We start from the raw sequence: 23,341 nt of genomic DNA, 5'->3' as shown, positions 1-23,341 counted from the left end.
TGGCTTGTCAAAAAGTCAAGGGTCAGGTGGGAGAGAATGTGCTTAGTCCTGCTGTGACTCAAGATACCAGGGTGGATTGGTACCACTTTGGGCCTCCTCTTTTCTGGGAGGAACGAGAAAGGGGAATGAGATGGGGAGATGGTGGGGGCTTGGGATCAGAATATAAAATGATTAAATACTAAATAAATAAATAAATAAATAAATAAATAAATAAATAAATAAATAGAGAAAAAAGAACACTGCTTCCTGCAGCAAAATCTGAACTAGAAAGAGTCAAGGGAGATGGATGAGGTGCAAAGCTTGACTTGGCCTTTGCTGTCAGAAGGGTCTGAAGGCATTCCTTACTGAAATATTCTTTCTAAATATTCTCCCTAGTGACTGTCTCACTTCACCCTGGTAGTGTTGGCAGAGAATACTCTTGCTTGTCTGTGTCTTTATAATTCTTAGTTCACAGCTTGGAATTGAGTTGACAGGTCATAGGGTCTGTGAATATTTAGCTGCTTAACTCACTGCCAGTTTTCCAAAATGATTAGACTTGTATATTTCCCAACATTTAAGCATTCCAAATGGGATGTACTTTTGCTGTGCTTGGTTTTAGGGGATCTTTACTGTAACCCATCAGTCATTTGGATAGGTGTTTCCTAAAGTATCTGAAGTCTTTCACCTCCCAGTAGTTTTAGCTGGGTTATCTGTTTTGCTTTGTTTCTCTCTTGTTGGCTTATAGGAATCTTCATGTTAATGTTTTCTTCCTGTTGTGGGTAGACTTTTCATTTTCTAGTAGCTCATTTTTTCCCCCACCATTTAAATTGTATTTAATATATATTGTTTGGAAAAATAGCGAGGCTTTTACATATGCTTATAACATATTTTGATGATTTTAACTCTTCCAAGCCTATCTTATGTACCTTACCCCCCTCCCCCCTTTTCATATCTCTAGTAGTCAGGCATATTCACTTAACCTAATGCCTTCTAAATCTACTCATTTTCCTGTAAGCAAAATAATTTCATTCTTCTTTATGGCTAAATAAAACTTGATTTGGTAACTATAGAATATTTTATTTAAGTATTAACCTATTTATTGATGGGTACCTAACTTAATTTCATAAAAGTTGTGAGGAATCATTCCACAACAAACATGGGTAGGTGGCTATTTCTATTATATAAAATAGTTTTGGTTCTGTGGGAAATATAACCAGGAGTATGTATAGACAAATGATAGGATGGCTTTATCTACAACTTTTTGAAGAACATTTGTACTTTGTGTGTTTGTATATTATCTGTATTTTAATTGGTGTTGATTTATCTTTTCATTTTATTGTGATTTGATAATATACAAGAAATTATTTATGAGTTTTTTTATTTGTTAGTACTTGAATTGTAAACTAAAATGTGATCTATCATAGAAGTTTTCATGGGTTGCTGAGAAGAATGTTCCTCAGCTGTTGGATGGAGTGTTCTGTGGATATTTGTAGAGTTCTATGATGTTACTTAACATTGAAGTTTATTTGGTGATTTTTGTTTGTATCATCTGCTGTTTTTTTTTTTTTTTTTTTGCTTATTTGTTTTTTTTTCCATTTTATTTTATTCATATTACATCTCGATTGTTATCCCTTCCCCTGTTTCCTCCCATTCTTCCCTCCCTCCCACTTCCCCCCTTCTCCCCTCCCCTATGTTTGTGATTGAGGGAGACCTCCTCCCCCTATATATGCTCTTAGAATATCGAGTCTCTTCTTGGTAACTGCTGTTTTTGAACAACGTATTGAGATCTCCCACTATTATTATATCTGACCTCTTGTTTCTATAGCTAATGCAAGTGGGTACACTAACCTTTGGTGCATATAAGAAAACCATTATGCTTTCCTGATGGCATTCCTTTATTATCATGTTGAGCTCCTTTAACTATTCATGGTAATTCTGAAGCAAAGTCTACTTTGAGATGTATGAGCGTAGCTGCTCTTGCTTGCTTTTACATTCCATTTTAATTTCCGTGTCTTTGTTAATGGAGTGAGTTTCTTGCAGACAGCAGATATGCAGGTTTTCTATATCTTTTAATAGAAGAATTCACATCACCAAATATTACTGAGAGGTATATATTAATTTTTGTAATTTTTTTGATTGCCTTTCAGGTTCATTCTGGTTCTTCCTTATTTCTGTTAGAGAGTTTCTGGTTTACAAAGTTGATAATCAATTATTTTCTAATTATTCGTTATCTAATTTTCCACTTTATTCTTCCATTACTCCCCATAGTTATGAATATGAATATTTTTATTCCTTATCTGTATGTAAAATTCTTCAAAAGTCTTATTAGTTTGAGTTGGTAAATAATTTGTTTCTTTTCTCTCTTACTTTTCAATGTTTTTACTTTTTTATTTGCTGTTGGCATTTTAGCCAAAATGTGATGTGATTTTTTTTTCTGTTTATGTTAATTTGGGTTCAACATGTCTCCTATATATAAAGATATAAACATTTTCCCATAGATTAGAAAATTTTGTTGTTTTATTGAATAGGTTATTTTTTGTTCTGTTAGTTATTATTTAGGCTCTTTGTTTACACACAAAAATAGGTCTTATCTCTTAGGTTCATAACTCTACAATTTCAGATATGAGTACATAACCTGTAGTAACTTCAGAAACCAGGAAATAGAAAGGGACCATTGCCAGGGTGGCAGGTAGGGACCATTGCCAGGGTGGCAGGTAGGGGGCCAATAGCCAGGGGACTAGCAGAGTACAAATGACTTGATTGGAAAATCAGAAATGGGAGGATGCTTAATTAGAAATACGAGAGAGCTGAGAATAAAATAACAGTTAGGATGTCTGTAAACTTCATAAGGAATGCATCTGGTTTAAATAAAATTCTCTTGTTGGACCTGACAGTGCTACTGCTAAGAGCCAAAGACCACCTAACAAAAACCCAACATCAGTCATGAGTCCTTTTGAGTTGTTGGTCAGGGTTGTTCATGAGATTCCCCAAATATTGTTTGCTACTGTTATTGACTTCAGTTGTCCCTCTGAGAGGTGGAAGGGTAGGTCCCTATTGCTGAAGACACCATTCCCTTCAGACAAAGGACCCAGAATCCCCTGAGCTAGAACTGACATGAAGGCCTCATGGTACCACAAGGGGCCATGCAAGCTTCCAAAGAAGAGAAACATCTAACAGTCCTAGTCCCTAGTCACATCTCTGTGTTTAGGGGCAAACATGATTAACCAATGAATTACTTGGAAAATATTTAAAGTATTATTCTTTGCAACATTATCATCTACTTGAATGAAAAGGAACATTTCTGATACCCCTCAAAAGAAGCTATAGGCAGTACTGTCCCCGCATTGAAGGGCTCTCTCTCTGATCCTTTGATGCCATAACTCCCAGTACCTTCCACATTACTGAGAAAATAGCTTGAGAATGAGAAAGGAAAAATCAATGGTTTGAGGTCTACTGAAGACTAAAGTGTGATAAGAATGCCTTTCTGTATTCTCCACATTGTGTTCCTGTGCAGTAGTTATGGCCCAGGGTGTCATGTTTTGCCCCTAGCACTGCTGATAAGCTTTTCTTGCTTCTGAAATATTACTAATCTCATATTATGTACAGCAAAGACACTTAAATTCTTGTTTTTAAACATATTTCCTGTGTAGTCATTTCAGTATGTGATTCTCCTTCAAGTGGAGAGAGATCAGGTGATTAGAGGGCAGTGTTCAGAAAGAGACAAGACGATATATCCTCTGTATCGACAGAGTGATTGGATTTGGGGAAGTGGAAAAGGGAGAAGTAGTCTGTGTTTCAGAAAGAAACTGTTGAGAAACGATGGGAGTAAGACGTTATTGGTGTGTGTTTTTCTTTTTTAAAAAATGCCTGATGTATATAAGTGTGAGGTTAGCTTTGTAAATGACCAAGAATCTCAGGCTAGCACTGTACCTCAGTTATTACACATATAGTTAGTATATGTCAACCTTCTGTTCCCAAAACACAAGATAATTTTCCTAAAAGGTAGTATGATTTACTTTAGAAATGAATGATTCTCATTGTGTAAATGTTATATAATTCTAGAAGATTCCACCCAATATAAATTAGTTTAGATATATTTTGTTCTTTCTGTTTGAGTAAATTCTGGTAAAAGATCTTAACTATTCCCATAGAAAATATTTACAATACTTCTGTACTGCCTACAAAATATGAAGAGATAAAGCTAGAACAGAGATTGAAGGAATGTCCAAACAATGCTTGACCCAACCTGAGACCCATCCCATGGGAGAGAACCAACCTCTGACACCACTAACGACACTGCACTATGCTTGCAGACCATAGCCTAGCATAGCTGTCCTCTGAGAGGTTCCACTAGCAGCATTTCAAAACAAATGCTGAGACTTATGGTCAAACATTAGGCAGAGTGTGAGGAACCCAGTGGAAGAGTTGGCGGTGAGGGGGAGGAGATAGAATGACCCAAAGGGGACAGGAGTTCCACAAGAAGACCAACAGAGCCAACTAACCTGTGCTCATTGGGGCTTGTGGAGACTGAAGCACCAACTAAGGACCATGCATGGACCAGACCTAGGCCACCTATACATATGTAGCCAATGGGCAACTTAGTTTTCATGTGGGTCCTCTAGTATGGGGAGCAGGAGCTGTCTCTGACATGGATTCTCCTGCCTGCTTTTCAGTCACTTATACATATGTAGTCAATGGGCAGCTTAGTTTTTATGTGGGTCCGGGTCCTCTAGTATGGGGAGCAGGAGCTCTGACATGGACTCTGCTGCCTGCTTTTGGATCACTTCCCTCTGGTGGGGCTGCCTTGCCAGGGCACTGTAGAAGAGGATGCATTCAGTCCTATTGTAACTTGATATGCTGCGGTGGGTTGGGGTGGGTTGAGGGGCTCCCCTTTTCAAATGAGTAGGGAAGGGTGAAGAGGGAGGGAGGGTGGGACTGGAAAAAGAGGAAGGAAGGGGGCTTCCCCCCTTGAATCTTTGCCATACATGATATTCCTTAATAATTTGGCTGATCTTTGCTTTTTTTTGGGGGGGGGTGCTCAAGACAGGGTTTCTCTATGTAGCCTTGGCTGTCCTGGACTCATTTTGTAGACCAGGCTGGCCTCAGACTCACAGAGACCCACCTGTTGCTGCCCCCAGAGTGCTGGGATTACAGTGCTTTGGCTAATCTTTGATTCTTAAAGATGTTTTGATAACTAATCAATCTGTTTCCTGATGGATCCCATGTAGAATTTTAAAAAATATCTCCTTGGAAACAATGCTCTCTATCCTTGGGCTAGCAAGATGATTTAGTGAATAAAGGCATTTGCTGCCAAGCCTGATGGAACTTAAATTCAACTTCTAAAATCTACATGGTAGAAATAGTGGAACTCGCTCCCACTAATTGTTCATAGTCTTCACATACATGCTATGCCAAACTAATAAACATACATACATATTAAAATTAAATAAGAAATTATTGAAACTAATGTTCCATGTATTTAATAAGAAAGAAAGTACGTTTTTGTGTCTGTCTTCAGTAAGAAATTTTATCTGAGTCTGGGTAGTAAATGAGAGGACCATTAAACATACTGAGAAAATTTCAAACAATATTCTATTAATTTTTGAGAGCTTTATACAATGTATTTTTGATCATATTCAACATCATAATCCGATCCATCCCAATTTAACTACCCAACCAACTTTATGTACTCTTATTTAAAAAGCAACAACAACAACAACAAGAGCACCTGCACATATGAGCTACCAGCAGTCCTAACAGCAAGTACAAGACCCCAGCAAACTCAAGATGACTAAAATCCCAACAAGGGAGGAAGAGCAGGCATGGGGGTCTACCCCCAGCTGGGGAGTCAGTGGCAATTAATAACTGGGAGGAGAGGGAGAGTCAGCTATGCTCTGGGCCAAGGCCATGTGTGAAAGAGTATTTGGGCAGCACACTGGGATTTAATCTCGTGAAGGAGCTGGGTCGAAAACACTGAGACGGAGGAGAGTTATCTCACGAAACTAACATGAAGCAGCAAATGAGCACAGAATGGAATGATTGCCTGTTACAGCTACACTGAATGCTCTCCAGACCCAGAAAGAAGGCACCTGTCATGCCCCTGCTTCCACCCTACTGCAGAGAAAAGCTCATCTGCTTAGCACTCTTCCCTTTCTCCTGCATCTCTTGGTGAATGTGTTGCTCAGCCAAAAAATGGACAGGTTAACTTTCGAGAGCTAACCATCTATTCGTTCCACAATGATTCGAGCTCATAAAGGCATTTAATACTGTTGCTTGGATTTTACTGAACTACAAAACTTCGTTTTCCTTTTGAGGCGATAAAACTAAATTCTGGCATCTTCTTGTTTGTAAGCTGTTGGAAACAAAACTCCAAATCATGAAGTTGTTGTACATTCCAAAACCAATTTATTTCTGTGTATTTTTGGTACAGGAGTATTCTTGGAGCAAAGTGGAGTACATACTTCTGAGTTGGAAATGAATTATTTGCCATAAATTGTCACACACAATGGACTGAAAGAACCAGATGTTCAGTGCACTTTTTATTTTGGGCTCCCTAAAAATGGTCTTTTGAAAATAAGCTATTGTGAGTGGCATGAAAACGTGCCTTTTAGCTATTGAACTCACTGTTCGGTTTTGTTACAATTTTGAATTGTAAAATGTTCTAAATATGTTGTATATATTTTGCTGTTTAATACCCATTCCTTTCAATAATTATTTAATGTTTCTGGGTAATTCCTTCAAGGGTATTCTATATTAATTTATGTTAAAAGGTAGCTAAAAGATTGTTATAGTCTTACAAATATATTGTGACTTTTCATCTAAAAACCCAACATTCCTCATATACGCACCTGTAACTCATAGTTGATTTTCGTTAAATAATGTGGTTCTTTGCCCTTTAGAAATGGGATTGGCAGTACATTCTACAAAACATAGGAGTCCTGTTCATTTTATGTTAGGTGATTCAGAACAATCAAGGAACCCACGATCAAAACCTTCAAGGCTCAAGGATAGAGATGTGAAATCAGTGTAGGGAGGTGTCTACTGCTAGGAGAATTCCAAGATAGCATCTGGGGTTTCTACCTCTGGTTATATACTCCCTATATGATGTTGTTTCACTGCATGTGTGATGACTTGTGGCCATAATGAAGTTCATTGTGTAGAGCACATTGTATGACAGAACTGAGAAAGTACAAAGAACTGGATCCCTAGGACTCTGGCCATCTATCCAGCCTATCCTACTTGATGTGAAATCTGAGCTAATGAGAAGACCACGTTCCCCAAACAAGGTAAATAGAGGAATAACACTCAAGATTGTCCTCTGGCTTCCAATATACATCCACCAACCATGCATATGTATACACACACACACACACACACACACACACACACACACACACACAGTAGTATAGACATTGTTTTCCATGGGTGCTCTTACTTATTGGTAGAGTAGCTTATCATTGGGAGAAGTTTTAGGTTAGGCATCTCAGAGAAGCCCCAAGTCAAAGAAAGAAGAAATGAGATCTGAAAGGCAGCTGAAGACACTCTTATTTAAGTGATTCCATGTATCTCCACACATACAGTGGAGAATATGGAATCCATTTTTACAGCTGAAGACTCATTCTCTCATTCAGGGCTCCTAACAAATGCAATAGTTCTGAGATGATAAATAGCACACGGTGTAAACCCAAAGAAAGTGTGATAGATTGATTCTAACATGGGTCCTTAAAAATTGAAGATGCATACTTTAGGATGCTCAGGTAGTTTTCATACACCTCTCACCTTTAATTATTCAACCTTATTTTAAAAACCAGGTGAGTAAATGGCATACATTTCCAAAATGTTCTTATATTGTAAAATTTTCTTCTACTGTGAGATTTACATAATACTCTTGGACTCATCCTGTATGGTTGGATCACACTTAAGCAGGACTTGGCAGGTTCAAGCTTCCAATCTTAGTCTGGTTGCACGGCCACAGCACTGCTGTCTACTCATAGAATGCATTGTATGTTATAGTTCCTTGGGATCTTCAGTTGTTAAAAAAAATTTCAATTTCTTAAGCTAAGGATACTGTTGTTACAGTAATTTCTCTCTAAGTTAAGGGTTTCACATCCATATGAGTGATTCTTAGTACAGAATACCCACACTGCTAATGGGCCCCACATAGGGTATCACTAATATGTCACTATAAGGGGCAAAGCGGTTATTCTATGAGATTTTTTTCCCTTAACGTTAGTCCTTTGCATGATTCAAATACCTCACCTATCATGCCTGCTTTTATCCATCTCATCAAATACAAAATGAGGCTAGCATTTTCATATAGATCAAAAGCCTATCAAAAGTTTGATATATCACCCTTTGAGAATTATTGGTCTAAGGGAAATTGTATACCTTTATTAAAAAGACAGTTTGCATTTCCCTAGCCATGGATTTGGGTCATATTTACAGTATTGGGGTGAATTCTCTCCTGTCCAATATGCCTCAAATCCAAGAAAGTGATTCATTACCCCCATAAGCAGTCACACAACTGGTGGACCAATGAGCACCATTTGCCTGACCAGTCAGTGTTAAGGCATGAATGGACCATTGTCTTTCCTCTCCCAGCAACCTGACCAGCCCCTTCCAGGACTCTGAAAGCCTGCCAGCATGGAGAAAGCTTCCTGCTCAGTTCAAGACTGAGTTCTTTATGTCCTGTAACTAAAGTGACTTTAGAAATAGGGCCTTATTTTTCTAGTTAGGTGAGCAACCAAGAGCAACAGCAATAGCTTGTATTGTTTTGGGTACTTCTGGGTCTCCCTGACCAATAACTCATTGATTTTTGACCCATTATGAGCATGGAGGTCTCATTTAATAACCCATATCCTCTAACAATAGCAGCACTGTTCACTCACATAGTACACACCTATTCAGATGCCGTTGTATTACCTTACAAGCTAGAGGGATTTCATAAGTCGACTTCTTGCAGCAATTTTGGTTAACCTCTCTCTTATACTTTATTTCCCTTGCCTCCCTCCCCTTAGTCCCTACTCTTTCACATCACATGTTTCCTACTATATCTCACATACTATTTTACTTATGTTGCAAAATCAAGTCATTTCACTTTCTCATTTCATCTTGGCAAATTAGTATTGATGTAAAGATTCATTTGATAACTGATCACATTGTCAAAATGCATTCTAAATATGTAGGTTTATATTCGTATATTGGTGCTGATTTCAACCTTGGTCAGAGAAGCTTCTTATCACAATTGGTGCTTAATAGACACTCAACTGCTCATGGTACTCTGAGAATAAGTGACTGTGAGTGCTCAGTCATAGGCGGTACATTATGGAAGAGTGGGCGGAAGATCTGGAGAAGGAGGATGGGTGGGATAGTGCTGTAAAATGCTGTCCTCTGGACATTGTGTGGCTATTGAACATTTGAACTCGAAGTGGATAGTAGTTATTTGCTCAAGATCTGCACAGGAAGAGGACAAGGAGCTCCTGATGTCTCAGCTCCTAGCTGAGGAGCTATTGACAGTTGATGCATTCTGAGAGGAATAAAGAGGTATTTTTCTGTGTAGAAAGTGCCATTGGCAGGGCTCCCGTGATCCAGGGGATGACCCCATTCCCATAAACTCATGGGTAGCAAAAATTGGATTCAAGGTTCTATTTTTTTTAGGATGACATAAATTGCGGAAAATATGTATCAGGAGTTGGAGGGAAATCGGGAAGGAGATAGTGGTTGTAGATATGACAAAGATTCATTATAAACATGTATGAAATTTAAAAAACTGAAGAAATATACTACGCATCATGCAGCAAGAACAGTGCTAGATCAAGGGCCATATAAAGGTAGTTCATGAAGCTATTGAAATGCATGGGGAAGACTGAGAAAGCAAATGGAAAGTTAGGATTCTGTATTGTCTTAGAACCTTTGAACATGAGAATGTTTTGTGAAATTGGTACCTGTAGCCTACGTAGTTATTGGCTAGCTTTGATGCTGATCATGCCACTTCACTTGGACAACTTGGTACTGATCTAAAGATTGCTTATGTTGTAAAAGATGCTACTAAACAGTTCTCTTGCTGCTCAGCTGTTTAGTTGGCTGGTTTGTGGTTGTTGTTTTCAACGATAGGGCTATGTTGCCTTGAACTCTTAAAATTCTTCCTCAGCCTCTGGAGTGGTGAGATGAAAGCATGCACCACCATACCTAGTTTACATACTCTTTCATGTCACCTCTAGGCTGACATAGAGTTGCTGTGTCTCCCAGACAACATTAATGCTCCAGAGTGATTTCTCCTGCAGCAGAGGCTTTCCAGCAAACCCAACCCATCTCTTCATTTTCTTTGTGGTTTTGCTTTGTTGAGAGAAAATCTTGTGAAAGAAGCCCAGCCTGGCCTCAAACTCAGAATTCTTCTACTATAGCTTCCCAAGTTCAGAGACTGTTGTCATGCCCTGCCACCGTGGGCTTTGCTTTTGGTGTGTTAGTTTTGAGCTATTTGATATAAACTACCTACTTTTAATTGCTATGATCTTTTGAACAATTACCATTAGCTAGGCATTATTTTTAAGTATGCATGTCTTATCTCATTTTACCACTATACTACAAGGGAAATACTATAATTAAACATTCTTGGCAGATGAAATGCAGACTCACAGAGATAAAGATAGAGAATTGCACAGAAAGCAGTGAAGCCAGAACTGCAAACTTAATCTGACTTCATTGCCCTAAACCTTACCAATTGTGCTTCATTGCTCCTCACGGGGATAATGTTTTTCATCTTGAGTTATACAAAAACCCCTCTAAAATCCCTGCAAACTCCAATGATAGATTTAAATTATTTTTAGATTACTGTTACTTAATTGTGCATGAACAGAAAACTAGAAGTCAACTCTAGTGCTATATAACATTCTAGGCACCATAAAACTATACTACAATGTTAATTTAAAAACCTATAAATCAGTATAATTCAAATGAACAATATTAGTTTAATTTCAGAGAACATTGAGACAAAGTTTTCACTTTTGGAGCTAAAAGTAGAGTATATTTTTCTGTATTATGTTATATTTGTAAAAGGGGCTTCTCTTACTGTTTTGGGTATGGTATCTTTTTTTTATATCTTTCTTCTAAGTTATTACATTTATCAAATGCTAAATTATTTTGAAATGCTGATCAGTTGTAGAGTACATTCCAAATATTATCATTTCCTAAATATAGCCCACTATATCCATCCTAATGTGTTTTCTTTTTTTTTATTATTAATTTATTCTTGTTACATCTCAATGTTTATCCCATCCCTTGTATCCTCCCATTCCACCTCCCCCCATTTTCCCATTATTCCCCTCCCCTATGACTGTTCCTGAGGGGGATTATGTCCCCCTATATATTCTCATAGGGTATCAAGTCTCTTCTTGGCTACTTGCTGTCCTTCCTCTGAGTGCCACCAGGTCTCCCCCTCCAGGGGACATGGTCAAATGTGAGGCACCAGAGTACGTGAGAAAGTCGTATCACACTCTCCACTCAACTGTGGAGAATATTCTGACCATTGGCTAGATCTGGGAAGGGGTTTAAAGTTTACCTCCTGTATGTGTTTTCTAATAATGAATAGTGGTGACTTGTACTGATGAAGAGGACACTCCTCTGTTTGTCTCCTTGGGAGCACTAATGTTTGAACAATAGCTCCTGCTAACTAGATGGGCACTCGTGACCAGTTTATCTCAGAAAAGCCATGTCTCTTCTTCTGAGTGACTGAGGATGACACCCTGTACCTTCACTTTGGTGGAAAATCCAGTTTGAGAAGTGGGCCCTAAAATTAAACCTTTCGCATCCATGATTATACTGGGATTGTCTGTTTATGTCAATGAAAACTTCAGAGCAATGCCCTGTGGGTCAGTTTAGGATGCAACATTGCCATAGAGCTTACATTCCCCCATGAGAAGAAAACAAGTTTTTTGGTTTGAAAGAGCCATTGCAAAGAATGGAAGTGGATAGTAAGTAACAGGAGCATCACTATAACTCTCTCCTCTCCTCTCCCTTTCCCTTTCCCTCCCTCCCACTTCTCCTCTTCTCTCTCTCTTCTTTTTTCTTTTCTCCTCCTCCTTCTTTTTCTTCTCTTCTTCTTCTTTCTCCTCCCCTCTCCTCCCCCTCCTCTTCCCCCTCCTCCTCTTTCTCCTCGTTGTTGTTGTTCTTCTTCTTCTTCCTCTTCCTCTTCTTCTTCTTTTCTCTCTCTCTCTCTCTCTCTCTCTCTCTCTCTCTCTCTCTCTCTCTCATGCAGTTTGAAGACCAACTGTACTCCCAGGTGGAGTGAGCAGATTGCTTAGTCAGTTTTGAAGGAATGGGAAACTTTCCTACCCCAATGTTGCTCTGTTCCCCATTGCCCAATAGACCCACGTTTAGACAGTCATAATTCTTTTTTCTTGTCAAATGCTTTTCAGGAAGAGGTGAGAGGCTTCTGACATTGCATTACAGGGTGAAACATTTTATGTTATTGTTTGCCTCTGGTGATAGAAACTGGGGGTTTCTTAATAGAAAGCTCTCGGGGAGAAGAAACTCTGAGGGTGAAGTTTCAGATTTGGCCTGAAACCTGCTTGTGCTCACACAGGCTTTGAAATTCTGATAATCTTGGTCAGACTTGAGAGTATAATTAAAGTCTATTTGGTAACTCTTTTTCCCCTTTCTTTAATGTACTTATTCACTTTACATCCTAATTGCAACCCCCTCCCTCCTCTCCTCCCAGTTCCACCCTCTCACCCTCTTCCCCTATTCCCTCCTCCCCTTTTCCTTAGAAAAGAGGAAAAACACCCCATACCAACCTGCCCCAGCACATCAAGTCACATCAGTACTAAGCACCTCCTCTTTCACTGAGGCCAGACAAAGCAACCCAGCTAGGGGAAAGAGATCTAAAAGCAGGCAACTGCATCCATCTCAGAAAAAGCCCCTTCTCCCATTGTTAGGGAACTCACCTGTAGACCAAGCTATCCATTAGCTATGTATGTGCAGAGGGCTTAGGCCCAGTCCACGCATGCTCTTTGACTGGTGCTTCAGTCTCTGTGAGCCCATATGGGCCCAGATTACTTGACAGTGTTGGTCTTCTTAGTTCTTGTCCCCTCCAGATCCCTCTATCCTTCCCCCAACTCTTCCACAAGATTCCTTGAGCCCTGCCTAATGTTTGACTGTGAGTCTCAGCATCTGTTTTGATCCACTGCTGGGTGGAGCCTCTCAGAGGACAGTTATGCTAGGCTCTGGTCTGCAAGCAGAGCAGAACATCAATAGTAGCGTCAGGGGTTGATTCTCTCCCGTGGAGTGGGTCTCAAATTGGGTCAGTCATTGGTTGGCCATTTCCTGAACCTTTGCTACATTTTTATTCCTCCACATATTATAGGCCGAATAAATTTTGAGTCAAATGTCTTATGCGTGGGTTGGGATTCCCCTCTTTCCACTGAAATCCTGCCTTGTTACAGGAGGTGGCCACTTCAGTCTGCATATGGCCCTGCTGCTAGGAGTCTCAGCTAGAGTCACCGTTGTCTCCTCCAAGGAGTCTACCTGTTGTAGGTCTCCAGCTTGTCCCAAAAATGCCTTAACCCATTGGTTTCCCTTCTCTCGCAACTCCTCTCACCCCATGCTCTCCCCACCCTTGCTCCCCTCCCCACCTCCTCTCCACCCAGTTCCTTTTCCATCCACTTCCAATATCTATTTTATTTCCCCTTCCAAATGAGATTCAAGCATCCTCCCTTGGGTCTTCCTTGTTACATAGCCTCTTTGAGTCTGTGTGTTGTAGCATGGTTATCCTGTACCCTATGGCTAATGCCCACTTATAAGTGAGTACGTATCATGTGTGTCTTTCTGGGTCTGGGTTACCTCACTCAGGATGATATTTTCTAGTTCCATCCACTTGCCTACACATTTTATGAATTCCTTGTTTTTAATAGCTGAGTAGTATTCCATTATGTAAATGTTCCACATTTTCTTTCTTCATTCTTCGGTTGAGGGACATCTGGGTTGTTCCAAGTTCCTTGATGTCATAAATAAATCTTCTGTGAACATAGTTAAGCAAGTATCCTTGTGGTATGGTACAGCATCTTTCAGGTATATGCCCAGGAGTGGGATAGCTGAGTCTTGAAGTAGAACTATCCTCAATTTTCTGAGAAAGTGCCAGATTGATTTCCAAAGTGGTTGTACAAGTTTGCACTCCCACTAGCAATGGAGGAGTTGCTGGTGCTCTCCTTGAGTTGTCCTTTGAGTTTTTTATCTTAGCCATTCTGGTGGGTGTAAGATGGAATCTCAGTACTCTTAAGTGTGAAGAAGGAATTAACCTGCATAATCTTCCAATGCTTCCTGAAACTTGTGATAGCTACACTTAACCTTCAGGCTGTTACATGACAGAGTTGTTTATTGACAAGGGGCAGGGCTTCTGAGCACTCCCAGGACCTCTACATAGCAACGTCTGAGGTCCACAGATGGTGCAGTCATAGGAATCAGTAACTGTTGGTTGTCTTTGAGAGTTGTTTCTTTCTGGCCCTCAGCTACTTGCTAAAGGACAGGAAATGAACATGCTTGCCAGCAGAGTAAAGTCCTATGTGGTCCCTGAAGCTTGCAAGTGATGGTATTGTCTGCCACTCCTCTTTGTCACTGCTTTTATATATCAATCCTAATTCCTACATAAAAATAGTAGTAAAATACTGAAGTTATCACTCTTTGCCTGTGAATTTCTAAAGCACTCTCCCTTAGCACCTAGGTTTTAGTTTCTTGAACCTCTGTTAGTTACTGTCCTATACGCGATTCTTTCTTCATTTCTCTGTATATGGCCAACATTCCTTTTTTAAATCACGCGGTGTTCCACTTTCCTGGTATTCTCTACTTTGTTTGGGCTCTTTTATCCAAATGCTGATTTCTGTTTCCACTTCCTGCTCTTCCCCGCCAGTGTGTCTGTTCAACTGACTTGGAGCATGAGCTCAGAGTTCTTCTGCTAAGTGGTAATCTCTAGACATTGTCTCATGCACCAATTTTATACCTGTAGTGGTTCCAGTATGAAATGTCTGCTACAAGTCCTTGTCTTGAACATTTGGTCCCCATCTGCTGGCACTGTTAGGGGAAGTTGGAGAACCTTTGAGAGGTTGGCTTCACCTAGAGAAAGATTGTCACTTGAGGATAAATTTGGAAAGTTATACTACCCTGAGAACACACACACTCACTCTTTCCCTCTCTCCCTCTCTCTCCCCCCTCTCTCCCCCTCTCTCTTCCCCTCTCTCTCCCCCTCTCTCTCCCCCTCTCTCTTCCTCCTCATCCTCCCCTCCCTCTCCCTCTCTTCTTCCTTCCTCCCTCTCTTCTTCCCATTTCTAGTTATCTTTTTCTCAACTCTGAATTCTTTTTTCCCTATTTTTAAAAATTATGTTTCTTTTTAACATACACATTTATATTATTGCACATGAATAAAATAAACTATATACAGCAGGAGGAACCATGAGACAATCAGGAATTATATAAATACTACATAGTGTCTAGTTATCTTTTAAATAAATAGTTTTCTTGCATCATTCCGATCTTACTCCACCATGTTATATCTGATCATATGGGGGCCAAGTGACCATGGACTAAAACCTAATGCAAACACCCTCCTGCAACATTGTTTCAGTAAGTATTTGGTCTCAGAAGTAAGGAAAGTGCTGGAAGACACTTAGTTCACTAGAGCTAGTCACATCTATTTAGAGGACTAGGGTATTCCTTCTAAGTGACCCTTTTCTGAGGTAGTAAATCCACCCTTTATTTTGTCCCAATCCATTGATGCTTCCTGCTTCCAATCTCAGTTCCCTTTTGGCATAAGATCTCCTCTTCCTTATTTGGGAAAAAGATTCAGCATATCTATTTGCCAATAAGAGGCTACGATGATGAAAATAATGCCAGTGAGAGAAAATTATTCCACACAAGAAGGTTTAAAGTAAAGAGAAAAGTAAGAAAGCTGAAGCCGGGAGAGATAAATGGAACACCAGGAGAGAAATGTATGTATAATTAAGAATATTGAAAAGACTTCCTTAATGGTGTTTCTTCATGGTGCCTTCCCCAGGAACTCTCAATGAAGCTATTCCTTCTTTTCAGAAATCCAAGAGGGAGGTTTTGTTTTCTTTTGTGATTGTTTCTACACCAAGAGGATGTAGGAGCAGGCAGAACTGGTTTCACTTGGGTTGATATCTTATTGTACATTCTCTTTTCACTAAAGTAAACCCGTTGGCCGGTGGAATACCTAAAAGAGAACGGAATGGAGGGTGCTGGTTAGAATTTGCTCAACTTTGGCCCATGACACTTTATGCTGCTGAAAATAACAAACATATTCCTACTTGACTTTCACTTTTTATCTTTCTATCTACAAATACTCATGATCAGTGGTCAATATAGTCCTAGACACTGTCCCTTCAATGCCCCAGCCCCCAGCCTTATTTACATGGAGCTCTAAGGATATTAGTATTGGCCCCTAAGAAGGAGGTGTAACAGTCTTTATTTCTACTACATTTTATGTGAATTTAGCTACAGAGACTGTGTTCTTCATAGATGTCTGAGAACCAAGCATCCTGGAATAGGGCTCATTGGGGGACAGTTGTTTGTTTTCTGATTTAGAATTTGGAGCATGTGGTGCTCTCTGAGCATCTGGAGGTGGAACAAACATGGTATCAGGAGGCCCATTGTACCCCAGAGAGAACTCACCCTGTACAAGATCCTTTAACGTCATTAGCTCTGAGTAGCAATGGGCCACAGAAGAGCTCCTTTCCTTGGAAGGAGTCTGCAGAGGGCAACTAGCATTTTAGCAACAGTTTCCAGAAGTGTGTATCGTGTAGCGACTGGAGCATGAGATCATTAGGCTCATTCTTATGGAGCTAAACTTAGAAGTGGAAAAAGGAAACACACTCTTTAAAAACTTGTAAGGCTCAGAAAAGCTTCCACAGAAGCCCATTTTCCATTTTAGTGAGGGGAAAAAATCAGAAAAAAAATACCAGTTAAAAATTCATAAAGGCAGCATTAAGCTATGTGAAGACATTCTTTTAAAAACACAAGAGGTGGTACTTAGTGACACAGTCATGAACAATTTATACACTCTTTCCAAGAAACAAGACCAAGCTTCTCCCCAAATAGAAAGCTTTTGTGATAGGTTTTGTGATGTGTGTGAAACCCATGGGTACTACCAGTCCTTGTGTGATCAGAAGTCAGGAAATTCAGATGGGAAGAGAAGCTCTGTCGTTAAGTGACATCGACGATGGCTTGAGAGCCTTCTGCAGATGTACTGAAAACTCAGTCTGCAGGAGCTGGGCTTGATTCAGCTGGTTCTGTGAACACCGGTTACAGAACTTCCTGGCCTCTGATTCTTGAGGATTGTGCAGAAGTGTGTTGGAATTTATGTTGCTTATAAATTATACTGTATGAAAAATACCTACGTGTATAGCTCACCAAAGTTGAAAGGAAGGGCCATACTTCCTGATGTAAAATACCAAGGAAAGTAAGAGCAGGGGGTTATTTTTTTTTTTTCAGAGAAGAAGCATGAAATCTTTATTTCATTAGTTTATTTACAATTGTATGTAGTTTAAGAGTTCAAGAGTTTAATCCAGTTTTCAGACCATCTCTTAAACATTCTTCATCCTGTTAAAGGACTGGAATAAATATCCTTATTTTTTTCAAAATAATTTTTTTATTAATTTATTCTTGTTACATCTCAATAGTTATCCCATCTCTTGTATCCTCCCATTCTGCCCTCCCTCCCATTTTCCCCCTACTCCCCTCCCCTATGACTGTGCCTAAGGGGGACTTCCTACTCCTTTATATGCTCATAGGGTATCAAGTCTCTTCTTGATAGCCTGCTATCCTTCCAGATCTAACCACGTACTCTGGTGCCTCGTATTTGATCATGTCCCCTGGAGGGGGAGACCTGGTGGCACCCAGAGGAAGAATATCCTTATTTTTTAAGTAAGGATATTTTTTAAGTAAGTAAAGAAAGGAGCAGCAAATGCATATCCAAAGTACACAGTCATCATAGCCAGTAACTGCCACTTGTTTTCCACAGAAAATGGCAAATTCTTCATCAGGACACTCCTCACAGTGGCTGCAATGGACCAGGGAGCTAGTGAACCTCCGGATAGTCTAGCCTAACATGGCACTGCTGTAAGCTCTGCCAGGAGCTCAGAAAAAGTAGGCAGAAAAAATGGCCGCAACACCCCAGTCTCGAGCAGAGGGTTATTAATTTTTAATCTTTCTCAGTCTGTTCCTTGGCCTTAGATCCTGTTTCATACACCTTCCACGAGGCTTTCATTAATCATCACAACATGGTCTTAGATATTGCAGATAAGTAAATACCAAACAAATCCAACAACTGAACGCACCTTTAAAGATGATTTTTGACATTGCATTTCTATGATTATTAAAGGTTCAAGATTTGGGAAGTAGCAAAGACATAGGCCAAGTCATGTAACATGGCAGAGCTAGTGTCCTGGGCTATATAGAATTTTGGGTGGAGTCTGTTTGAGGGAGTTCATTTTGTCCTCCGTAGTAAATGCTCAGGGCCAGTTGAGATCTAAAATTGACTTATCCCAAGAGGCCTTTTGAATTACTTTTAAGTATGGTACAGGAGAAGAATTCAAGGGAACTCTGAAGTGGTGTCTTGCTGACTAATTATTTTACCATCCAGCCAACAAGAAGAGCTATCTGGTAGATGATTTTTATCTCTGAAGAGCTTTGTCTGTTGGGATATCACCATTATAATCATTTTTGTGATTGCACATTACAAAGCAGCTCCCACACACCCTTTACAATCTGCCTCTTAAGAGACTTTTCTAGAAAGTAATTTTGAAGTGCTTTTACAGTTGAATTTTAAAGCACTGCAGCAAAAGCGGTAGCGCTCTCTTCCTTTTCTTCTATCCTAAGTCAAATATTCTCATAGAGAAAATAAATTACATTAGCTTCAGAATGCATTAATGTTTTATCACAGGAACATAAGCTTGTATCTATGTTGAAGATACATGCTCCTTGTGAAAACTACAGCAGTGTTGAGAAGTGTTGAGATGTGGCTATAAACCAAGAATATCTTTATACTCTTAGCTTTCTCTTCTTCTGGGATGTAGCCCCACCCAATCCCAAGACACCTGCATGCTTTTACATGGATGCCACTTCCTTTCTTAGAGTTTTATGGTAGGGGTGTTTTATGAGTTTATATAATGCTATGTTTTGATGCCCCCCCATACATATATCTATAGGATTTTTTTAATCAAGTCTTGATTGAGAGTCTAGTGTGCTTATACTCCTCCTCAATTCTAGTGCAATCACTCTTTTCTCAAAAGATATATTTTCATTCTTTATTGATATATATTTGCATAAGCTGTGCGAGTATATGACACTTGTGTGAGGATGCCTAAGGAAGATAAAACAGCACGTCAGGGCCTTTGAAGTCAGACTCACAGGTAGTTGTGAGCTGCCTGAATGGGTATTGGGAACAACATTTAGGTACTCTAGAAGATTTGTAAACACTAGCCATCTCTCCATCCCTGCACTATTACAACATGCTGAAAGACTGTATTATATGCCAAACCCTTGGGACATGTTAGGAAACAAAGACAAGCAAAGCTTCTACCAGTCAACCAATGTTCTAATAACATTTATAATAAGTAGTTAAAACAATGAATAAATGAGGAAAAATGAATAATTGCAAGAGACAGTAAAAAGCAAAACAGAGGAGCTCCCATGAAAACCTGGCATTGAGACATAAATTATGGAATACTACTCAGCTATTAAAAACAAGGAATTCCCAAAATTTGTGGATAAATGGATTGAGCTAGAAATGATCATAATGGATGAGTTAACCCAGAAGCAGAAAGAATCAAATGGTATATACTCACTTATATCTGCATAGTAGCCCAAAGGGCATGTCCCACGAAAGCCTTCACTTACCAGGAAACTGGGACAGAGGGGAGGGCATCTTATTGGGACTCTAAATGAGAGACGCATGGGAAAATAGCAAAATAAAAGGATCCAGAGGGTCCTAGAAATCTACAAGTAGAACAATATGATAGGCAGATTTGGGCCCAGGGGTCCCGCTCAAACTAAGGCACCAGCCAAGGACAATACAGGAGGTAAACTTTAAACCCCTTCCCAGATCTAGCCAATGGTCAGAATATTCTCCACAGTTGAGTGGAGAGTGTGATACGACTTTCTCACGTACTCTGGTGCCTCACATTTGACCATGTCCCCTGGAGGGGGAGACCTGGTGGCACTCAGAGGAAGGACAGCAGGTAGCCAAGATGAGACTTGATACCCTATGAGAATATACAGGGGGAGGTAATCCCCCTCAGGAACAGTCATAGGGGAGGGGAATAATGGGAAAATGGGGGGGGGGAGAAGGAATGGGAGGATACAAGGGATGGGATAAACATTGAGATGTAACCAGAATAAATTAATAAAAAAAAAAAGCAGAAATTGGAAGAATAAATTTATATCTAGAGAATTCTGGACCGAGAATTGACAGAGACCCAGGTAGGAAATGCTTTTGAGGTTCCATGTATTGAGAGTTGCGGAACACAGGAAGGGTAAGATGAAACATGGACAGAGAAAAAAGAGGTTGCTAGATCACACTGGGTTTATAGGCTACAATAAGGAATTTACAGCTTGATCTACAGCAGTGGAATCTGTCAGGAGGGGTCACAGAAGTGGGCATTTTGGTAGGGCTGAAAGTGAAGGCGTATTTCCTTAGCAACAACTGCATGTTAGTTCTGCTCCCCACTGTTGTGTACAGTTTTATATCATGTATTGGGAGGTTTAGTTCAAGAACTGGGTGAGCCTGATGTCTGTCTGTTTTATTTCAAATTAAAAACTGTAGTTGCTATGATGCCGGCTGAAAAATGTCACCACCGTGGCATCAGGCCCTGGAACCTGTATGTGACCTTATTTAATAAAAAGCATTTTTGAAGATGTGATTTCGTAGGAATCCTAAGATGGGAAGATGATCTCGGATTATCAGGATGGACTCTGAATGTCATCAAAAGTATTCTTACATGTGAGAGGCTGAGGGACATTTGGTGTGTGTTTGGGGAAAGGCGATGTGAAGGCAAGCAGGGAACTGGAGATGCTGATGGTTAGAGTGATGATGCGATCAGAGGCAAAAGATGCTTGGCGGTCCCCAGCTAGAAGAGGTAAGAAAAGAAGCAGAAGCTCTGCTTGGCAAACACACTGATTTTGGTTCAGTGACAACCATTTCAGCCATCTGGCTTCGAGGTTAGCAAGAACACCTTCTTGTTGTTACAGCCAGTCCGTGTAGCTTGTTACGATAGACACCGGAAGCTAGTGTGCGGAGGTTCCATAGTACGTGTTCTAGTGTTGATTTTTGAAAGAATGACTTTATTAAGCATACAGCAACGAGCCAAAATAAAAGACTAAATAACAAGCGGCGGATAGATAGTTGGCAAAACATCATGAAATCAGGTGTTCAAAGCACCCACCAGAAATAACTGGGGAGGCCTCTTGAAGGTAGCCTGCTAGAGTTTCCAGCAGACAAGAGTCACCAGTAGAGTGCTGTCTCACCAGGTGAGGGCTTCATGTAAAACTACAAGTAAGAGTAGGGAGGTAACATTGCCAAACTGGGGCTGTAATCATCCAGCAGCTACCAACTCGGGAACCCGAGTCTGTCGGCTGATGCTCTTAATTGAGCTTTTATCTGTTGTTGCTGAGGATTCTGGGGCTCAGCGTCCAGCTTCTCCTACCTACTGCAGCTACTTCTTCTATCGCGGGACAAGCAGCAGTAACATCTGTTGGAATTAGTTTATCTTCTAGCTTTTACTCTTGGGTGGCTCTATTCTTTTCCCTTCCCATCACAGATTCAGGGGAATAGCCCATCCCCAGACAGAGGAACTGGGAAGATACTTTGAGGCAGACATATGTAGATTTGAGATCAGGAGTAAGGCACAGCTCCACCTCCATAATTGGCTTCTTGATGAGCTCAGACTGATCATGACAGCTTACCATGGTAGAGTACCAGCCCAAGTAAGCATTTCTGGAATGGCAGCATAAGACCCAGATGCGAAATTATCTTTTATATTTAAATAGAGAGTGCACATAATACCTGAATATGGCTGTAGTTTGGAATTCTGGAGATCAAAGGAAGTCAACACAAGAGATGGAGCCTTTCTTTGTCCCTGACTTGTGACCTATGTGATTTTGTGTTGTCTTCTCTTTATAACCCACTAAAACCATTATGCTTTTTACTTCAAGGCTTCTGACCTGTGTGGTAAAGATGATCATCAACTACACTGATATAGGAGAAAAATAGTGAATGTAATTGAAAAGGTGTATTGGGCTTTAAAGGGAAAAATGCTGATGTTCCAGACTAAGTGGGTGGCACTGAAATGAGAAATAGATGAATATGGTGTATATTTTATAGACTGAGTTAATGATAGTCTCTAATGATTAAGTGATAATAGAGGAGGAGGAGAAAGAAGGATCAAGGATCCAGCCAATGGACTGCTCACTCTCCACAGTTGTGAGGTAGCATGGACTGCCTCTCACATGAACTCTGGTGCCCCTGATTTAATCACTTCCCCTTGGTGAGGAGGCCCAGTGGGCACACAGAAGAAGGGGAAGCAGGCTGTATGGATGAGACCTGATAGGCTGTGGTCATATGGTCGGGGAAGATGTCCTCTCTGTCAGAGGTCTAGGGAAGGGGAATAGAGCAGAGAGGGAGCGATGGTGGGAACAGGAACACATAAGCCAGGGGATAACAATCAGGATGTAATCTGAATAAATTATGATAAATTAAAAATTTAAAAAAAAGAAGGATCAGACTTGACTCTTCGATTTCAGCATTTCCATTGGCAGAGGCAGGATGAATCAGGAGTCACAAGTCTGGTCAAAAGAGTACAGCAACTCTTATATTTTTTGGTTGTGAGCCTAGCCTTTGATGGTTGAGCCAAAATAAATTAATGGGGAAAAAGAAAGAAAAGAGTCAGAAACAAGATGTTTATGGGTGGTACTATACCCCCTCTCTTCTTAGACACATTTGACTGGCCGGTGCTGAGTTGTTGTGACACCTGCTTACAGAGTTCTGAGTCATTTTTTAAATTTGTCTCCACATAAAACCCATTACCTATAAAAATTCAAAATTGTCGGGTTATCTTTTCTTATAGCCAAAGACTGCTGATATCGGACAGTTTAATAACCAATATGCTAGCTGTTGAATGTATGTTACTAGGCTGAAACATTGAAATACCAGTATGAGTGGATGAAAAAGTGTTATATTTATATCCAAACAGACCATAATCCTCAAGAGGGCAGGGATGTAGTAGGCACTGTCTGTAGCTCAATGACAAGAGAAAACTGAAGAAATTGGAATAGGATTTGGGGAAGCAAAGCTTGGAGTGTATCC

This window comes from Acomys russatus, chromosome 20 (assembly GCF_903995435.1).
Source record: "Acomys russatus chromosome 20, mAcoRus1.1, whole genome shotgun sequence".
Taxonomy (NCBI): Eukaryota; Metazoa; Chordata; class Mammalia; order Rodentia; family Muridae; genus Acomys; species Acomys russatus.
This window is presented reverse-complemented; position numbering follows the sequence as displayed.